The 14,731-nt window shown below is 39.1% G+C and overlaps 1 long non-coding RNA gene and 1 pseudogene across 1 annotated transcript; one reads left to right on the top strand and one right to left on the bottom strand.

Annotated features, from left to right (window-relative positions):
• The first annotated feature begins 372 nt into the window (after window positions 1-372).
• LOC101561784 lies at window positions 373-1,242 on the top strand (annotated as a pseudogene).
• A 508-nt stretch (window positions 1,243-1,750) lies between these two features.
• Window positions 1,751-14,731, bottom strand: LOC111816629. Its single transcript, XR_002820982.1, has 4 exons — window positions 14,721-14,731; window positions 13,476-13,479; window positions 8,534-8,537; window positions 1,751-1,833 (listed from the first exon to the last, which is right to left on the bottom strand). It is a non-coding gene; the product is annotated as an uncharacterized LOC111816629 (long non-coding RNA).

The following is a 14,731-nucleotide window of genomic DNA, read 5'->3' as shown; positions in this document are numbered from 1 at the left end:
TAGCAGTTATTCATAGTACAAGATGCAGACATGATATCCTGTCCAAACACTATTAGTACAAGTCTTTCTTCTCATCGAAGTAAGAGAAAGTAGCTGTATAACTATCCTAACTATTTTGTATATACAGATACAAAATGGTCCTTCGTTTATATCCCCTTTCTTTGTTTAGTTTTTTTGTCAGATGTGGGTTAATATTATAGTGTACAGATAATTTTTTAAAGGCAACTTAAACTACATTCTCTTACTAAATCAACTCTTCCAATTATTATTTTACTTGCTAACAGATGAGGGTTTTTTTTTTTTTTTTTGCAAAAAACTTCTTTAGAAACCAGTGTGGTTGGGCCCATGAACCTGCAGTGGAAGTGCAAATGGCTGAAGTGTCTGGAGCTGAGATGTGATCAGGGGAAAAGAACTATGGCTAGCTAAGGAGGCCATGCTTGAAGCTGCTTCCAGATCTCATGTCACCACCAAGCCCGCAGCTGCTGGTGGCAGCTGCTCAGCAGACCCTGGGCATAGGAAAGAGAAAGGGTCCATCCAGAGCCCTCTGCCTTCACTTAGCTGGAGAGTTACTAGCTGTGGCCCGGGGCCTAAAGCCAGCTGTGCTCTATGATTACAACTGTGCAGCAGCATTGGCACTCCAGAGTTATCTGGAGGAACTGCAGAGGCTGGGTCTCCTCATCCCAGGACTTCACATCCTGGAGGTCGGAGAAGATTGTCTCATTGTCAGTCCTAAGCATGCACGTCAGCACTTGGAGCAGGTGCTGCTTGGCACTGTAGCATTGGTGGATGTTTCCACCTCCCAACCATACCCTTCCCTCTGTTCCCCTGACCAGCTTCAAGTCGTGAAGGTTTTTGTGGCTGAGATCACCATGCATTTGCAGGAGCTGCAGAGGGACCTAACTCTCTCCTAGCAGGCTCCATTCCTCAGACTGGAATCTCTGTACTGTATTTGGGCTCCTTCTAGGCTATCCTGTCTCATATACCTTTCACCTGAACCAGGGAAATGATAATTGCTTGGCCCTAACCCCACTACGGGTATTCACTGCCCATATCTCTTGGCTTCCAGGTCAGCCCCCAGCTTTGTTGTATTCTTTTAGTGTCCTGGAGAGCTTGTTCCCAGCTTTGAGGCATGTTCTAAATGCCTGGGAAAAGGAACTCAGAACACGATTCAGGACTCAGGATGACTCTGGTGACCTCAGTATCACCTCTGAAGCAGTCACACTGCCAGCAGTGGCCCTCTGACTTTAACTGTCTTGTATAAAAGGTATCCTTTAAATAACCATCTCTGGGGCCGGGGAGGTGGCTCAGTAGAATAAGCGCTTGCCTGACAAGCACAAGGGCCTGAGTTCAATACCCGGTTCTGCAAAATAAATAAATAAATAAATAATAATAATAAAAAAATAACCATCTCTGTGTTGAGGATGTCAGCTAGGAATCATTTCAAGTAATCGAGTCTAAGTGTTTAGAGAACTCTAGGAAAGAATGCTGTAATCTATCTGCCAAATATGAGAATGGCAGTAGGCAATTGTGGTGGTAGTAGCACTGGTAATGCACATTTGGCATTCCTACATTTGGGAGTTCTCTGTAAGTAGAAATGTCTATTTGTTTTTCATTGGATAAGAAATAGGAGACAAGAGACAAGGGGAAAAGGATTGTAAAGGACAAATAGCCCTTCTATCTTGCCCTGTGGTGATAGTATCTTCTAGGAAAGGAGCAGGACTGCGTGTTTCTGCCTGTCTGTATATGTACATTCTAACTGGGACTGAGTAGATCAGCATGCTTAAGTGTCACACGTTGGAGATGGTAATGTTGTTCAGGAATAAATCAACACCTCTTTAAAAAAAAAAAGAAAAAAGAAAAAGAAATCAGAGTGGTGGGTCAGCCAAATAGCTTAGTGGATTAAAGTGCCCTTGCAGGGGTGGGGGTTCAATCCCCGGGGCCTGCTGTGCCAGCCCTGCCCCTGGGCATGCTGTGATGGTAATTGAGACTGGGTGTGGTGGCACATGCCTGTAATCCCAGCTCTTGGGAGCCTGTAAACAGGAGGATCACTATGAGTCCGATCTAGTAGTGAGACCCTGAATAACCCTGTAGACCCTTCCCTAAAATACAAAAAAGAAAAAAGAAAGAAACTGGTGTGGTGATGAACACCTGTAGTCTTAGCACTCCTAAGGCTGAGGCAGGAGGATTGTTGTGAGCTCAAGGCCAGCCTCAAGTGCATACTGAGACCCTGTCTCAAATCAATCAAACAAACATACAACAAAAACACTTAAAAGCAAAACAAAATAACCCTCTTGAGTTCATAAAACCAAAAGGCAATGTCTACTCCTTAATGGCTAATTTTTGAGAAGTTGTTTATTACTATTTGTAGTTTATTCTTTCTTACTAATGTTGGTAGTCTGAATTGCCCAAAAAAATATTTCAGCCAAGGTTTCTTACTTACTATAAAGTTAGTGGAAGGCAATTTTTGTGGGACAAAGCCACCTTGATTTTAAGTATACTCATGATCTCTCAAAAGTTATTTCTCAGAGGAATTACTTATTTACTGCACTGGAGTTCATGGGGAAACTAGCTAGCTCTCTGAATAAGAATGTTTGCATATAAACTTTTTAAAAGTCACTTAAAGTTTACAGGGTCTGTTTGCAAAGAATTTTACAAGAAGATAGACAAAATGTCAATAGGTAACTAAGGCTTGCAATCTCAGCACACATGAAATGTATATTCTATGATACCCATTAAAATGACTAAAATGAAAAAGCTAAGATGGGTTAGGATCTTGCTTAGGATACAGAACAGGTTGAACTCAAATACTGTTGGTGGAGTCTGAAATGACTTAGGTGCACTAGAAACCTGGAAGTACCTATTAAAGTTAAACCTTTGGATAAGATGTGACCCAGCTACCCCATTCCTGTGTATACAGCCAAGAGGGATGAGGACTAAACTCACCCAAAGCCTATGTTTACAATTTCTTGGCAGAACTAAATGTAACAGATCCCAAATAAAAGGCAAAGTGCCTATGCATAGTGGTATAAGTAAACATTTCATTTTTATGTTTTTTCAGGTTACTCAGGCATGTCCACATGGTGAATGCTGAGCTGCACAGGAATAATTTGTGGTGTTTTTTGTTTTTTTGAATGTATGGTTGAATGTCACTGTTCTCCCTAAATTGTCTATACCTATTTTTATCTATTACTTTTGGACATTAATGGAAAAAAGGTTCATCAATAATTTATTTAGGAATCAGCAGTTTAGTTTTGCATCAACTCACACTTTTAGAACCACCTTGTTTTCTCAGGAAGAAATTCATAAGATTTGGGGATGCATTTGGGGCCATTCTACCTTTGAAAGTACTGAAAGGTTGAGTAATATTTTCTGGCTGCAGATGCTACGTAATGCCCACTGCCTTGAAACAAGATAAAATTCACACTTCAGCAAGTGATAATGCTAGCCCAGAGCCTTGCGTGCATTAGATAAGGATGGGAAGTCTGCTAACATATGAGGCTGCAGAATTCGACATTTCACTTCAAAATATGAATCAATCCTAATGTAATAAACATATATAATCTTTGCGCATGAGCAACACATGGCAAAAATACATTAAAAAATTTCATGAAGTAAACAGCCATACATCTATCTGTACATAGTTACCTCTTTTAGGGGCAGTGTCTTTAACTTGTCAGCATTTATCTGTCACAGAAACTAGTTTGTGTTCCTTTTCATAGGAGCAGAAAGCTACAGTGTAAGAGAAATCTGCTATGACAGAGGTTTCAAACTGGCAGCCTGAATGGGGCCCACAAACATTTTTTTGTTTTGATGTCACTGTGGTTTTAAAGATTGACACAACTGCCAATATTCCATAACAACATCTAGTTTTGCAGCTTCCCATGAAAATTCAGAAAGCCTGAATTCTAAAACATCCTGAGCCAGATGTGGCCCAGAAGCAAGCGCATTCCTCTCTGAAGGCTGTGGGGCCTCTGCACTTTATTGTGATTGTTTGCTCCAGGGTCCGAGTAGTGAGCACAACACTGTGATAGTTCCCAGTTCAACTCTGGCTGCGTACACTTGCACAAAAATAATCTTCTGACTAAAACTTTGAGAAAAAGTGAAATTGAAAGGTAAGCAATTTGTATATTGGTCTCCGTAACTGTGTTACTTAGGGCAAATCAATTCCCAGGATTTCATGTTCTTATGTATACAGTAACTGGATTTTATAATTAATTAATTAATTTTCATTTATGTATTTGGTACAGGGACTCACTATGCAGGTCCACTCATAGTGATCCTCCTGTTTTCAGCCTCCTCAGCGCTGGGATTACAGGTGCATGTGTGCAACCATGCCCACACTTGGTTGCTGGCTCAGCATACCCTAAGGTGGGGCCTGGTGTGGCATGTGGGACCGGGGATCGAACCTGGTCCCTCATTTGCCAAAGCAGGTGCTTAGTTTGCTGAGCTAGCTCACTGGATCTGGATTTTATAATTTTAAAAAGAATTCCTAGTTCTAAAATTCTGTGGTTAGAGGTGGGGAGATAGCTCGGTGGTGTAAGTTCCTGCCTGGCAAGTGCAAGCACCAGGATTCGATCCCTGGTACTGCATGCCATGCCAGCCCCACGCCATGCCTGCCACCGAAATTGGGCATGGTGTGTAATCCTAGCGCTGGAGAAGCTGAGACAGGAGGATCACTATGAGTCCAAGCTGCGTAGCAAGACACTGTACTAAATAAATAAATCTTTGAAAAAATTTTTAAAAATTCTGTGGCTAGAAAATATTGTTTTCCTATTTTTAAAGAGGAAATCACATATATATTTTTTCATTTTTAAAATCTTTAATCACATTTTACCTTTGCTACCAAAGATCTCTTAGGTTCTCAGACCTCTTCAAATGCTCATTATCTCAGGAAGGCATCAAATCCTAAAACCACCTGCTAGTTCTTACATTTATCTCTTCCTTTTTTTTTGTAGAAAGCATGTAAACTGCATCCTTATCATTTGGATTACAATGATTAAATACAAAAACGATTCATTTAACAGCCTCTATATCATTTAAGTTATACATAAAAGCACCTATGAGGGACTTATATTTAAATCAAGCAGCACACATATACTCTGTAGCCTGTCACCATGACACTACCTTTACCAACATGCAACTTCAGTGATCCAGAAGCAAGACGAGTTTTTTTGGAACTGAGATCTAGTGCTGAATAATGGTTAAGATTTTAGGTGACAAGTCCCTATTTTTCTATGAGAGGTAGGACTATGAAGTACTCCAATCAAACCACTTTTTTTTGAATAAAAATAACACTTCACAAGATTGTAAAAGTCAATAAGGCAAGCTATGAAAATTGCTAATTACTGAGTTTATACTGGCTATTATCTCCATACTGTCTACTACAAACTCTGGAGAACAGCAGCTTTTATATTTGTTTGCACAAACATACACACAATCTACAATGACTTCTCAAAGGATTATTACAAACACCCTTTTCTTGTAGTGCTAGAGGGACTGGGGACAAGATATACAATTTGTCCTCACTACTCACAGATTCTATTTTGTGAATTTTCCTACTTACCAAAAAATATATATGTAACCTACAAATTAACATGTTTCTGGAGCTTCTATAGTCATTCACAGACATGCACAGTGAAGCAAAAATTGGAGCCTCAGAGCCAGTCCTCAGTGGAGTTGAACACTGCAGTATTTTGCCTTATTTCAACTCCTACATTGTAAACAAGTGTGTAGTCCTACCTGTGATTTAGCACCATATTTTTTTCTAGTTATGTGCTTTTTTGAATTCACTGCTTATGAAAACAAGTTTATTACTGATTGGTTGGTGAAAATGCGACTAGAGGTTGATTAGGTATATAGCCTTGCATTTTCCATAGGCGCAATGGCTCAACATCTGCCCACTGTGTTTGGTGACTATGGAACATAATTACAAGGAATACTGAGTTTTATAGTAGTATTTCTGGACTTAGTGGGCAGTATTAAAAACATTTTCAAAAACAAAAACAAAAACACATTCTCTCATAGGAACAGAACTGTATTAATTCCAATGTTTAAAATCATTTGTTCAAACAGAGGTATTAACCTACTTTATAACTTCAGTATTAGTGACTATAATGATATCTTGAATTCTTGAATAATAATCTCAAGTGTTTTCTTAAATTGCCATCTATATTAATTACACTGCTACTGTGGACTTAATGAACACTTAATGTACACTGGGCGGAAAAGACAAGAGTACTTGGCACACAGTAGGAATTTCATAAAAATGTCTTATATAATTAGTATGTCTAACTCTTTTTGAGACAGGTCTTGCTATGCAGTTTGGGCTGGCCTTGTGCTCACTTTTTGTAGCCCCCAGGCTGGTCTCTACCGATCCTTCTGTTTCAACCTCTTGATCCTCCAGTCTTAGCCTCTGAGTACTGGGATTATAGGCACACATATGCCATCATACCTGGTTCCACGTATGTCTAACTCTTGAAAATACTTCTAAAGGGATTTTGGATTAAAATAGTTAACCATACACTAATTTTGTTCCTTCCAAAACCCAACTAAAGTATTACTATTATAACAAAAACAAAAATAACCTCATAATCACACAAGGATAAGACAAGAAAAAAGCACTAGAATTTTAGAATTCACAAAAATCAATGGTTACTGACTTAAATGACCAAGAAGGTCAAATTCCTTTCCAGCAGCAACAAAACCAACCTGTTTACATTATAAGCTCAGATGTCAAGGTGAGGAGAGGTGGCCCAAACAAGGCAGAACCTAAGGAAAATAATTTTTGAAAAGTCAGATTCTGAGATGTCTTATTCTCCACCTCTATAGAAAGACACCAAGCCAGTCACATATACAGTTGAGGATATGATCATACATCAAAGACACTGGTTGAGTGGTACATGTACATTTTATGTGGTTGAGTCCTCCCTTAATGACTTACATCCAGAATATCCACGTAGGCTTAAACAGGAATTTGGAAAAATTCCCCCCTGAGAATGTCAGCAGCCATGGAGGAAATAGCTGAAGACACATACCCTGACTGCTTATACCAACAAATGATATACCAAGTGACTCCCAGGGTGGTGAGTCCTCAAGCCTGTATGCTTCACTCCATCTAGCTTTGAGGCCTTTAAATCTTGATAATGAGCAAATAACCAAGGATTATCAGAAATCTGAGGAAGGCCTTTTAGTGGGAGAGAGAGAGTTAAACTCATAAAAAGCAATTTGGAACAAAGTGCACAGGGAGAAGGAAATTTGATAAAAAGTAAACAAAAAAACCCCATACCCATTAAGCCCACCAAAAGATCTTTTAAGAATTGCTACTGAAAAAAAAATTGCTACTACAGAATAATGAGATATTTGAGAGGGAGGAAAGAAAGAAGGGAAGGAGGGAAGAAGGGAGGGAGGGGGAGAGACAGAGAAAGAAAGATCTTAGAATATAAAAATGACAGGAGAGACAAGATTCTACTGGAGGGCTGGAAATAAAAGTTAAATCCACACAGAGAGCAGATGAAAAGGCTCAAGGTAGAAAATATGAAAACAAAGTTAAAAGATGAGCAGAGGCCCAGAATCCAGCCGTGCACAGTGGTGTGTGATTGTAATTCCAGCACTCTTAAGAGTGGACGGCCAACTTTTCTCTTTTTTTGGCAGAACCGGGGATTGAACTCTACTGAGCCATCTCCCCGGCCCCCAGGTTTGCAAACAAGAGACCAGCCTGGGCAGCCTAAGTATGATCCTACTCTAAAATTTTAAAAAGGGACTTGGGGTGGATTTCAATGGGAAGGCCATGGGTTAAATCACCAGTTCCACACAAGGTGGTGGGGGTATGTGTCCAAGGAGGACTTGCAGCACAGGAATTCCAGAAAGAGAATAATTTAGAAAATATTATCAGTAAAACAACTGAAAACAAACAAACAACAACAAAAAACCTTCCTAGAATTGGAGAGCATCAAATGCCCAGCCAGAAAGGTAACCTCCACCCAAAACATAGCTCTGGGAAACTACGAACACACACACACACACACACACACACACACACACACACTCACTCTTCCCATGGTAGCAACAGGTAACATTAAAAAAAAAAAAAAAAAAAAAAAAAAAAAAAAAAGGAATTTGTTGGTTCTGGACATCACAAAACAACACTGAAACCAAGAAGTAGAAAGAAAAATGCCTGTAGAAATCTGAAGGGAAATACAATGATCTTCAAACCAGAAGGCTTCACTCATTCAGAGATGTAAGGGAGGGTCAGGGCAAAACAAAACTATTTCGGGGGGCAAACAAGGCCATAGAAATATACCATCCAAGCTTACTCTTCCAAGAGGCTACCAAAGAATGTGCTACACACACTCTTCCCATAGGTAATCTGTAAAAAGGAAAGCCGGGAAGGCAGGATGCAGAGTCCCACACAGGACAAGACACCAAGGAAATCCCTAGGAGCAGGGTAAAGAGGGATCTCAAACAGCTGTGAGGTATTCAGGTAGCACCCCAGCTTCTCTGAGCAGAGTGGCTCAAGCCATGTAGATGGCATCACCCAACTCCTCGTGCCACTGCCCTCTTTAAGCTGAGGACAGATGTCTGAGTGAGAATTCTAACTTCAGGCTTTCCTCCTTACCTAGGTTGAAGTTTAGTTCACAAAAAACCCCAACTGATGAAGAAAGGGTTCTCCTCTAAATTTTGGAAAGTCTGTCTTTCTTTTTTTTTTTTTTTTTTTAGGACAGGGACTACGGGTCTACTGGGTCTCACTGCGTAGATAGGACTCATAGTGATCCTCCTGTGTACAGCCTCCCAAGAGCTGGGATTACAGGTACGCACCACCACACCTAGTTTCAATGGAGGTCTCAATGCGCCCTGGGAGCAGGGCTGGCACAGCAGGCCCAGGGTTCCAACTCCAGGCCCCTGCGCCTGCTTGCAGGCACTTTAATCTGCTGAGAAAAGCCCATGGAAAGTTTTTCTAAAGAAAAATACAAGTCTTTCTATAAAAAAATAGCCGGGGGCCCGCCCATTAGCTCAGTTGTTTAAGTGCCTGCTTAAACGAAGCAGTCAGTCTCTGGGAGCCGTGGTTCAATTCCCAGATACTCAAGGCAACCCAGACCAGCACTGGAGGAGACAAAAAAAAAAAAAAAAAAAAAGCTGCATAATCATTTTAACAAACATTCCAAAGATAGTTGTGCAACTTTAAAGTTTGGCTCTGATACTGATACTGCATAGTATGGTTACTTAAAGCACTTAAAAATCATATAAACTTTAGGATTAAAAAATTTTGAAGACACTGTGTGTGGTGACACATGCCTGTAATGCCAGCACTTGGGAGGCAGGAGGACTCCCAAGAGTTTGTGACCCGCCTGGGCTCTGTAGTGGGTTCAAGGCCAACCTGAACTGCACAGCAAGACTCTATCTAAAAAATAAATAAATAAAAATAATTAAAGCCAGGATGAATAAAGTGTGGGTTTTCCCCTATAGTGGAGTATTACTCTGCCAGAAAGAAGGATAAGGTTGAGATATTTCTAGCTAAATGGATGTACCTTGAGATCCTCATACTCTTAAGTTAAATAAATCAGACACACATTTAAATGCCACATTATTTCTCTAGTGTGAGAAAACAAGTATAAGGACCACAATGCATAACAGATTTTGAAAAATGGAAAAAAAAAAGTTCAAATGTAAATGAGGGGAAGAGGGGTTGACAGGAGAATGGAAAAATGAAGCAAGCTATATCATGTACAAGTACAAATTCCCTATTATGACTGTGATCGTTATATGTATCTAAAATGTATCAATAAAAATTTTTTTGAAGACAGGTGTATGGTATGCATTTGTAAGTACAGTGCACAGGGAGGCTGAGGCAGGAGGATTCCAAGCTGACCCCAACCTGGGCAAATGAGCAGCATAGCAAGATCCTGTCTTAATAAAAACTAAAAATATAAAAGGTTGGAGACATAACTTGGCACAAAGGCCCTGGGTTCAAGCCCTAGTACCACAACAAACAAAATGCCAGCAAAACAAAACAGTACCTTGCAATTTATAAATGGAGGCTGAATAAGAAAACACACAGACACAGAAAACCAGAACACACATTAGGTTTTACCACCTTCACTTCCCTCTTATAAAAAAGGTTGTTTGTCTCTCAAATGCCTTTTATGGAACTTGATTCTGCCATGCTGACAGCATTAAGACCAAAGCAATGTACTCCATTATGACAATAACTGTGTGAGAAAGTAGACTGTGCAGGGCAGGCAGATCACTGAGGAAAGGAAGCCAATACCCAGCTATTTGGGAATCCAAATTTGTAGTTTGAGACAATCACATACATAGATAAATTTGTCTTTTATCTTATCATTTCTCTAAAAAAAGAACATTTTTATAAGTAGGTCTGTAAGGGGAGAACAATCTTCCTGACAGAAGTTCAGTCTTGGGGCTGGTGAGATGGCTCAGTGGTCTAAAGCACCTACTTAGAACAAGCTTAGCAAAACACGGGGACCGCGCTTCAATCCCCCAGCACCACATGCCAGCCAGCCCCGCCCCCTGGTGCGCTGAGCTGGCCACACACACACACACACAAAATAAATAAATAAAATAAATAAATAAATAAATAAATAAGACTTGTGCCAATAAAAAAAAAAGTTTATTAAAAAAAAAAAAAGTTCAGTCTTCCTGCTGAAGAGCATTACTCTACATCTCTGACAACTTAAACTGGCAAGATACTATCTTGGTAATGCCAGATTTTTTACATTTAGAAATATAATAATGATCTTTATGCCGTGTAGTTAGCATGGTCAAACAAGTAATGTCCAATGTTCAGAAAATGATAGAATATTGATTAAGTAATAGAGTGAAAATGTGAGAATTGTATAAACTTTCATTTTGTTTAGTTCTCATTTTCAACAACTATTTTTAAGGCTGGGAGTTAGCTCAGTAGAATAAGCACTTGCCTGGCAAGTGCAAAGTCCTGAGTTCAATCCCTGGTACCGCAAAAAAACCAAAACAAAACAAAAAACAACAACAACAACAACAACAAAAACAACCTATTTTTAGCTCTTTACTATTTAAGTTATACTGCAGAATGCTGTTGGATTAGTGCACATTTATTATTTTAAATTTATGTCCTTAATTTAGCACAAACTTCAAGTGTGGGACTATATTTTTGTGCAGAATGTTACTAAAATATTAAAAACTACATTTATTTATTAAAAATCTTTTGCTTATTTATTTGCTACAGTGGTGCCCAGTCTTGGTGGCCGGCACCGCATATGATACTGGGGATCAAACCTGGGTCCTTGCACTTGCCAGGAAGGCATTTAAACTGCCAAGCTATCTTCCCAGCCTGCATTTAAACATTGAATTACATATAACAGGGCAAAGGAAGTGATCAAACAATCACCAATTTTCTAAGCCATCAACAAGAAGCTCTCACTGTTCCACAGTGACTATACAGAAAGAATTTTAGGTTGAAGCAATTAATAGAGTGGTCAGATTAAGTCCAAATGGGATTGGAGAATATTCAAAGAACTTGAGGGATCTTAAGTTTTTCTTCTAAGTTACTCGTTTTTACATTTTCCAAGATCAATAGAAAATGCACTTACCAGCAGAATCTCATTTGCTTAAGAGAATGAAAAAACTAGTTACAGACTGGGGGAACCCCCCCCCCCATCTGATACAGGGTTGGAATTAAAAATATAGAAGGATTTCTTAAAACTCAAAAATAAGCAATTTAATTTTAAAACAGGTTAACTGGGCATAGTGGTGTATGACTGTAATCCTAGCACTCTGGGTGGCTGAGGCAGGAGAAGCACAGTTTAGCAAGACCCTGCCTCAAAATAAAAAAAGGCTGGGAATGTGGCTCAACGCAAAGGCCATGAATTCAATCCCCAGTATTAGAGTGTGTGTGTCAGGGGACTGTCTGAATAGAAGATACGTAAGTGATAAATAAGCACATGAATATATCTGAACATCATACAGCATCAAGGTATTGCGAATTAATAGTAAGATACCATTACACACCTATCAAAGCAGCCAAGACCCCTAAACACTGGCAATAACAGATGCTAGCAAAATGTGGAACAAGAGAAACTGCTGGTGAAGATGAGGACCTGCACCCGCTACTTTAGAGCTTTGGCAGTTTCTTACAAAACTAAACATGTTCCTTTACCATACGATCTCACAACTGAGCTTGCTGGTATTTACCCAAAAGACTTGAAACCTTATGTCTATAACAAAACTTGTAATCAAATGTTTACAGAAGCTTTATGTTGCCAAAACTTGGCCACAAAAAGACATGGAGGAATTTAAATACATATTGCTAAGTGAAAGAAGCCACTCTAAAAAGCCTGCATGTTGTATGATTCCAACTATATTTTATATTCTGGAAAAGTGAAAACTATATAGACCATAGACTGCAGAAAGATCACTGCTTGCCAGGAGTGTGGAGTTGGAGAGGAGCAAGCAGGCACAGCACACGGGCCATTAAGCACAGTGAAACTGCTCTGTGTCACACTGTATGGAGAATACACTGCCATTTTACTTTTCTCAAGTGCCACAAAAATGAGGGTGTCTAGCTAACAGGGGAATCTGTTGAGCCTCAAGAAGAGATGAGGATATGCAGGAACTCTGTACTTTCTATTTTTCTGTAAACCTACAATATTCTAAGAAGTAAAGTCTCATAAAAACAAATCCAATTTGCCAATATAAAAACTCCTGACAAGGGATATAATAATAAAGAAGAAAGAGGAGGAAGAGGAAGAAGAGGAGGAGGAGGAGGAGGAAGAAGAGGAGGAGGAGGAAGAAGAGGAGAAGTTATAGTCCTACTCTTCTTTCTCAGATTTTATCCTAATATCTGGTTTACTCTCCAATGTTTCATACCAAAACACTGACATTATGTATCTTAGCTTTTGCTCCTGCTACACTCCTGGTCCTACAAGGTAGCAAAATGGTCAAAATTCTCTACTTTAATACAGAGAAATGACACTGTCATACTTATTCACAGATAACGTAACTAGTTCTTTGCAGATCTAAATTAAAACCCATTTTGGCTTCTATATGGTATAAAACAGTCTTCTGCCAGGTGTGGTGGTGCACAACTACAATCCCAGCACTCAGGAGGCTGAGGCAGGAAGATTGCTGTTTGAGGCCAACTTAGACTAAACAGTGAGTTCAAAGACAGCCTGAACCACACAGTGAAACTCTATCTCAAAAAGACAAAAACAAAATTCCAAAACACCAGTCTTTTGCTAAGGGACCTATACAGGAAAAACTCTTCAATAAGTAGATTTATAAAGTCAACTCAAAGCAATGGTCACATTTAAATTACTTAACTGTTGCTTTCCTAAATTATTACCATCCGTCCAAATACAGATGCATCTATATAGGAAAGAAAGGGCAGCAAAATATACTTTGGTCTGTCTTATGGGTTTGCTGTTTTATATAGTATCTCTGATGTTCTGCCCTTTCTCAGAATGCTAAATACAACTCAGATATACGGTACTTCAACAACAGAAAATGTTCTCTACGTTAATACAGTTTAAAAATGAGTTTCCATTAAAACGTACAACACTCACTTCACCTGAATAACAATGTTGACAATACACTGTTAACAGATTTGTCACCATATATATAGCTAATAAGACGTGTAACCAGAAGGAGGTATACTTGTTGTAATAGTTTGTAAATAGGATATCATGTCTGCATCTTGTACAGCAAATAACCACTAGGAAGACAGTAAAAAAAAAAAGGAGGTATGCAATATACAAATATATTTATTTTTAAAACTGCTAATAGTCGGTCTTTGTGGTGTTAGGGATTGAACCCTGGGCCTGGTGGAAAGTGCTATATCACTGGAGCTACACTGCTATTCCCTTAATATTTTTCATTGGCATATTTACTCCAGGTAATGATTTAAGTATCTTACCAGCTCACATCCTAAGCTGGTATACACTGTTTGAGCTAAATTTTCACAAAGGAAATAGGTGGGCCAAATCTGGTATCCTAGAGAACATTTAACACCAAGAAGCCCCTTTGCCACAATTTTGGGATAGGTCCAGATAGATGATTTGTACTTAAATTTGCTGAGAGTGGGTTGGGCTGTCACCATCCAGATTAATTGCTGTGTCTCTCTATCACTTGAAGGGGCTCCCACTGTCAAAATATATGTTAGTTACACACATGGCAACAAATCTGTTACAATGTACTGTCAGCTCTGTTCTTCAGTCAAATCGAGTGCTGTGTGTGTTTTAATGGGAACACATGATTAAACTGCAGGAACTTGAGAATATTTTCAATTGTTGAAAAAAAAATATATATAAAATATTAGTTCCAGTACCATAAATACCCTTCAAAAGAAGTTACAGTATTTTCCAAATTACCAGGCTAAATACATGAGGTTCTGAAAACCTTCAGCAGTAGTCACTGATGGCAATAAAACCAGCGACCATATACCTAAATGACCACTATTTCAGTGTGACTAAATGCCAAAAAGATACATCAATCTGATAATAAATGGACAGAAAAGGAGGCTACTGGAAAGAACACTGCCTTGAATGGTAAGAAGGCAGTTTCCACCAAAGTGAGTACATATGTACAATGGTACCACAACTGACAAATTTAATTCTTTCCATGATTCTTGTCACACAAACTAAATGGGACCTTTTGCTTCAGCCTCCTAGTAGATTAGGATTATAGGCTTGTACTACCTAATCAGATGCTTTATGTATAGCTCTGTTCTAGACCAGTTAGGTGA

This window comes from Octodon degus, unplaced genomic scaffold (genome assembly GCF_000260255.1).
Source record: "Octodon degus isolate 3935 unplaced genomic scaffold, OctDeg1.0 scaffold00036, whole genome shotgun sequence".
Lineage (NCBI taxonomy): Eukaryota > Metazoa > Chordata > Mammalia > Rodentia > Octodontidae > Octodon > Octodon degus.
Note: the sequence above shows the minus strand (reverse complement) of the source record. Positions and strands in the feature narration are given on the sequence as shown.